Raw genomic sequence first — 7,491 nt, forward strand, 5'->3', positions numbered from 1 at the left:
ACCAAAGCCTCGGCACTTTCGAGATGAATGCGATTTAGGAAAAAATATTAATACATTATGGATTATGGAATAGTGCGATAAATAATATGTGGTCATTATAATGAATCAAAATGCTTTTATCCTTTACTATCAAATCCATTAATCTTATGATACCATGGGTAGAATTCCCAATGAACATCTTAAACTCTTCTACCGGCCATAATTACGATAAGTACGGGCCCACCAACGGTGCAATACGAAAAACGTTAATTCTCGGTCATTGTTACATTCTTAAAACATAGCATATACAAACGGAGTATATGCAACAAGGTTTGTCGTTTTGATGACATTGTTTGATTGTTTTTTGCCTCGGCCGGCAGAACAAGGGGTCAAAACAAAAGCTGACGCAGAAACATCGGAGTATCGCCGTGACGACGAGCCATGTGAGCGACCGCCACCTGAAAGCCCCCCGCCACCAGACAGCCCCCCGCGACGTCCCTTCTGACGGGTTTTAGCAGCACCGGCACACACCGAGGTGCTCAAAGGATGATCCACGCAATTGAAAGGCCTGCAATGTAGGGATAGAGACTGTAACTAAGCAACCCCGATTAAAAAACGAAAATAAAGCTCTCCTCCGCTAATTGTATGTGTACTGTACATGCTGCAGGCTAATCGTGTGGCTGCAGGGTGGTTAAAGGTGGGGTATGGGATTTGCGAAACGCAAGCAGATTTTGAAAATACACAACTCAAATGGTCCTACCCCCTCTCCTTCAACGCTGACTCTGACTCCACCCATTCCAAGTACATGGACGCGCAATCATGCACGAGCGAACACAGATGCGCAAGAGCAAGCCAATAGCTAGTTAGCTAGCTCCAGTAGCTACCGCAGGATAACAACAGAAGCTTGCTCAGGGTCACGAGCTTTGAGTACGTGCACGAAGGGGTCGCGAGCGGGGGAGGGGGAGTGCAGTACGACTGTTTGATTGACGTACTTACTGTCCAATGCCACTCGGTGGGTCTGGAAATCATTGGAGTTAATTGTCATGTCAGTACTTCTAACTCAGTGGCTGTAAGTGGGTTATGATAAGGATTTCAAGTAATTTTGCAAAAATGGCCAAAAAAGAGAATTCCATACCCAACCTTTAACTTCCAGCTGTAAGGTTATGAGTTCCAACCTCAATGGCCACAATGCAGGCGTCCTTGAGCAAGCCCTACCGTTATTGTAGCTATAGGTAGGGCATCGAGCAGACACTTCTTTCCGAAACGACCCTGCAACCATTCATACACTCATTCACACGCCGACGGCGGAGTCGAGCACACACTGCGACAGCCAGCTCGTCAGGAGCAGTGTGGGTAAGGTGCCTTGCTCAGGGACACCTCGACACCCAGGGGAATGAACCAGCAACCTCCCGGTTAACAGTCAACCCGCTCTACCTCCTGAACTCCTTATTGACCCTTATCTTCTTACATTACAAAAGAGGCGTAGTTGCTGAACGACAAAATAGAATATGGTAAATGTATGCAATGTATATAGCTAGTATTCAGAATGAGGTGTGGTTTTTGAATCACCATATTTCAGGGTCTAATCTGCTGCGGGTTGCGTTACGCTCATACAGCTTACAAATAATGAATTCCAAACCAAACCGTCCCTCAACCAATCAGGTTAAGGAAACGGAGGGAAGCCATTTCCTCCAGCACGCCTGGAAATGTTAATGCGTTTACCGTGAGGCGTTTGGGGGGTAGGTGGGGAAGGGGTAACAATCTGTGAAATAAATAATTTTCCGGCGATAACATCAGCAATTCCAGAAAAGTCTAAGTCTGGGAGAGTGTCAGGTGTTTTGTTTTTTTTCAAATTAGAACCACAGGATTCGTAATTGCCACCGAAAAGGAAATGTCTTGCCAACGTCAATACTCAATACACGTGCACCCCCACTTTACCGCACACCACACACACACACACACACACACACACACACACACACACACACACACACACACACACACACACACACACACACACAGAAGAACATAAATAATCCAACGCATTGCAGTTTGCGGTCACTTCCTTGAGGGTTTCTCCTGACGCTGGAGCCAAATCCAAAGTCGATCTCATTCCTTAAACTCATTGCCTGAAAGGGACCATCAGCGGCCGAATCACCCCCTAAATACCCATAATGGCCCCGATGGAGTGAGGAACATTTGGGTTCCCTCTCCCTCCGCCCGGGCCACCAGCTCCTCTCCTCCTCTCCTTCCCCTGCGTTCCGGTCCTCCAATGGCAGCCGATGTGCAGAAGATTTACAGTTGTGGGTCACTCTGGGTTCTAATTAGCCTAAGTAGCAGGGGAGGGGGGGAGGAGAGGGGAGGGGGAGGGTTGGAGGGGAGGAGGGGGGGGAGGAGGGGGCACTCGGCCCGACGAGGTGCACACAGCCCAGTCCGAAAAGGCACAGTTGGGGGGGGGGGGAGCATACTACTTGTTTTGGTCGTACCCCCCCCCCCCCCCCCCCCCCCCCAAACGATTCAGACTCTCTCTCGCCATTCCTCTTTGTATTCTCATTTTATTTGTATGTGTCTCTCTCTCTCTTTGCATGTCTCTCTCTCTCTCTCTCTCTGCATCTCCAAATTTCATTCTCTCTCTCTCTACCTGTCATCCCTCCCTCTTTTTTTACTCTCTCTTCCTCTTTTTTTTGCATCTGTCTCTTTTCATCTCTCTCTCTCTCTCTCTCTCTCTCTCTCTCTCTCTCTCTCTCTCTCTCTCTCTCTCTCTCTCTCTCTCTCTCTCTCTCTCCCCCTCTCTCTCTCTCTCTCTCCCTCTCTCTCTCTCTCTCTCCCTTTCACCCTGGGCTTCTACCTGATGGAGCCCAGTTGGAGCTCCTCTACTACTGAGCTAGATGAGTCACCACATGATGAATGGAGCCACACAGTGAGGCTTCTGCTAAACTGTACATTACCATCGCCAAAAAGGCAAAGAAAACAGAGTGACTTGTGTTAATGAGTGAGTATTTATGGGTGTGTGTGTGCGTCTGTCTGTGCATCTGTGTGTGTGGGGTTGTGTGTTTGTATGTCCATGTGTGTGTGTGTGTGTGTTTGTGTGCGTGCACGTGATTCCTAAAGCCTTGCAGCAGAATGTATTTAAACCGAACCCTCATAAACATGTCCCACATCGAGAAAATATAAAATAAATGCCTGGCCATCTTTTGGATGAGTTTGCGACAAATTCAGTTAATTTTTCTGGCAGGGATGTTTGTTTTGTTGTGCTGTGTATCCAAGAACACGTCCCGGGAGAAGCACAGATGTAGCCCCCCCCCCACACACACACACAACCCCCCCCCCCCCCCCCCCCCACCCCCACCAGCCGTCCCCTGATGGTTAGCCATGAATATGATTTTTAATAAGAACTTTATCTTCTGCCTGCTGCAGCTGACCTGGGAATACAGTTTGCCTGTCCTCACGACAACGTTATTCACCTGCTGACTGGTAAGGCGCTCTGCTAGATCGGTTTACCTAACACACACACACACACACACACCGATAGCACACATAGCAGACAAACAAACACACATAGCACATCGCAAAACACCAAGACGGACCACATGCACTCACACACACTAGCATCAACACAAATGTAGAAAAAAACACACATACACACACCAACACACACACACAAGCACACACACACACACACACACACACACACACACACGTACGAGGTGGTCAAACACAAAGGCACACAGACACACTCCACACACATGTACATACGCGTGTATTCAAACATGACGAGAGAGAGAGAGAGTTGATGGTAAACCAAGGCTACAATGAGAAGACATTCAAATGAATACCAAAAGTCAGAACACAAATCAGACAGTAAAACAAAACGCAATGGACCACACGGTCCATACATGTTGTTAATGCCAACAAAGAATTTAGACTCAATCTTAAACGCTGCAGAGAGCAAGAGATGGGAGCGAGACACAAAGGAAGAGAAGAAGAGAGGCATTGAAAAAAGGAAGGGAGAGATAGAGAGACATTGAAAGAGAGGGAGAGAGAGACAGAGGAAGGGAGGAAAAGAGAGAGAGAGGGCAAAAGAAAGAGAGAGAGGGGGGAGAGAGAGAGAGAAACGGCAGGAGAGAGAGACATTGACAGAGGGGAGAGAGAGACGGAGAAAGGGCAGGAGAGAGAGAGACATTGACAGAGAGGTAGAGAGATATTGACAGGGAATGCAATGGCATGGCCGTTGCAAGAGAGCAGCAGGCCTCTGGCAGGTGTGTGTGTCTGCGTACGTGCATGAGTGCATGCGTGTGTGTGTGTATGCATGTGTGTGTGTGTTTATGTGTGTGTGTGTGTGTGGGGTTATTATAATGAGACATGGAGAACATATTGAACACGATTGACGTCTCTCTTTGTCTCAGGTTTCAGGTCCTCCAGCTGAAGACCTCACTCTCTTCCTCTCCTCCTCCCTCCTTAGACCTCTTCCTACCTCCCTCCTCCTCCCTTCTCATCTCCTCGCCCCTTCGCCATCTTCTCCTTGTCTTATTCTCCACATTTCGTCTCCTCACTCCTTCTCAAACCCATCCTCTACTTCTCCTCCCTCCTCTTCCCCTCCTCCTTCCACCTCACATCTATTCTCTACATCTCCTCCCTCTTCTTCTTTTCAATCCTCTCCTGCTCCTCCCTCTCCTCCTCTCCTCCTCCCCTCCTCTCCTCCTCCCTCTCCTAGTCGCTTTATTTCTTCGATTTTACTCTCTGATGCCTGCACGGCTTTCCTTCCCATCAATCAGTCTCTTGTCCCCCCACCCCTCTCTCTCTCTCTCTCTCTCTGTCTCTCTCTCTCTCTCTCTCTCTCTCTCTCTCTCTCTCTCTCTCTCTGTCTCACTGTCTCTCTCTTTCTGTCTCACTGTCTCTCTCACTGTCTCTCTCTCTCTCTCCCTCCCTCTCTCTTTCACAGGTTTACGTGAACAAAGGGTAACAAAAAAGGAAATGTTCATCTTTTTCGCTGTGTTGTATCAAAATGCTTTCAACCATCATTAGCCTTTGATTAATGTTGATTTAATGAACATTTCACTGTTGACGGAACAAACAATGGTTCAGCCTCTCATCTCTCCCTCTCCCCCTTCACCCACGTCTCTCTCTCTCTCTCTCTCTCTCTCTCTCTCTCTCTCTCTGTGTCTCTCTCTGTCTGTCTCTCTCCCTTTCTCTCCTCTCTCCTCTCTCTCTCTCTCTCTCTCTCTCTCTCACCCTCTCTCTTTTGCTTGACTACAAACTGTCTTCAGCTGGCTCTCAGCCTATAAAGGGATGTGTGCATGTGCGTGCATGTGTTTGTGTGTTTTGTGCGTGTGTTTGCACACACACGTGTTTCGTTGCATCTGTGCGTTTGTACATGTGTTTGTGTATGTTGTCTGCTTGTGAGTGTGTGAGCGTGTGTATTTATGTGTATGTGTCGGTGTGTGTGTACGTGTGTGTGAGTGTGTGTGTGTGTGTGTGTGTGTGTGTGTGTGTGTGTGTGTGTGTGTGTGTGTGTGTGTGTGTGTGTGTATGTGTGTGTGGGGGGGAGGTTTGCAGTTGGCTGCTCAGTTGGACAGAGGCGGATATGGCTGGGTCTGGATTGACTAGCTGGCAAACAGCTTCAGCCACTGCTGAGAATACTAACACGGCCTCACACACACACACACACACACACACACACACACACACACACACACACACACACACACACACACACACACAGACACACACACACACACACACACACGCACACACACACACACACACACGTGCACTCAGAGACGCACACAAGGAGACACTTGCATTGCCACACACACACACACACACACACACACACACACACACACACACACACACACGTGCACTCAAACAGACACACGTGCGCTCAGGGGCCCATACACAGCAATACTAGACTACTGCTTATTCACAATCCTCTCTTTGACAGACAGGAAGGCACATCCATACAAACTATCACACACACACACACACACACACACTCACCCTCACACATAGACGCACACACCAACACACACAGACGCAACCGCACACAGACACACACGCACTTGTACGTCACCACATTGAAATTAATGTATTCTGGTCACTAGGATCGTACCAAATGTCAGGTCTCTCCCCTCTAGTCACCTCTCTGAATCGCAAGTTTCCACAATTTATTACCAAGAAGCTGAATCGACCGCACAATCACAAGACAGCCCCCCCTTCCCAGACCCCCAAATCTCCCCGCAGTCCCTTGATGGTTAGCAATAAATATGATTTTTAATAAGAACTTTATCGTCTGCCTGCCGCAGTTGACCGGGGAATACAGTTTTAATGTCTCCACCACGACAACATTATTCACCTTCGGCCACTAAAGAGCCCGCTCTCGGGTCATTGTTAAGCTAACACACAAACACACACACAACCGCAAACGCAAACCGTACACGCATACGCGCCCACACATTCATCGCACACACAAACAAAGAAACAGGTCCATCAAATTATAATCTCATCTGAGTTTGGACATCGAACACTACACTCATTTGCGCCTTTCCAACGATAGTCAAACACAGTAACTCACACGCCAACACACAAACAAACAAACAAACAAACACAGTAACTCAAACAAACACAAACACAATAACTCACACACTAACACACACACACACACACAAACACAAAACAAACACAGGTCCCTTCATCCTAATTTGTTTTTGGACAAACACCCCTAGACTCTCGTTTAGAAGTCAAACACAAACATACACTTACACACACACACACACACACACACACACGCACACACACGCACACACTCCTAAAGGGAGCCCCTGATTCTCTCATCACTGGTGCCGGTGGGTCCTACACCAGTGGAGACTTAATCATGCATGAGAACGGTTCCACAGCCCGCAGGTTCTAAGCTGCCATGCATAGCTCCCCCCTCCTCCCCCCTCCTCCCCCCTCCTCCCTCCTCCTCCACCCCTCTCTATGGTGGGGAGGGAGGAGGCCCCAGCTGTCTTTCACTGTTGTGACTGGTGGGAAAAGCAATGCCCCCCCCCCCCCCCCACACACACACACACACACACACACACACACACACACACACACACACACACACACACACACACACACACACACACACACACACACACACATCCCGTGGGGTGAGCTTGTTCAGCTGATAGGAGAATTAACACGTTTAGAAACTGTGTGCTTGTGGGTTTGTGTGTGTGTGTGTATAAAGGTTTGTGTGTGAGTTTGAGCATGTGTGAATGTGAATGTGTGTGTGTGTGTGTGTGTTTGTGTGTGTGTGTGTGTGTATGTATGTATATGTATGTGTTTTTGTGTGTGTGTGTGTGTGTGTATGTATGCGTGCGTTTGTATGTGTGCGTGTGTGTGTGTATGTGTGTGTGTGTGTGTGTGTGTGGATGTGTGTGTGTGTGTGTATGTTTGTATATGTGTATGGGTGTGTGTGAGTGTGAGTGTGTGTGTGTGTGTGTGTGTGTGTGTGTGTGTGTGTGT

Source organism: Gadus morhua, unplaced genomic scaffold (assembly GCF_902167405.1).
Source record: "Gadus morhua unplaced genomic scaffold, gadMor3.0, whole genome shotgun sequence".
Classification (NCBI taxonomy): domain Eukaryota; kingdom Metazoa; phylum Chordata; class Actinopteri; order Gadiformes; family Gadidae; genus Gadus; species Gadus morhua.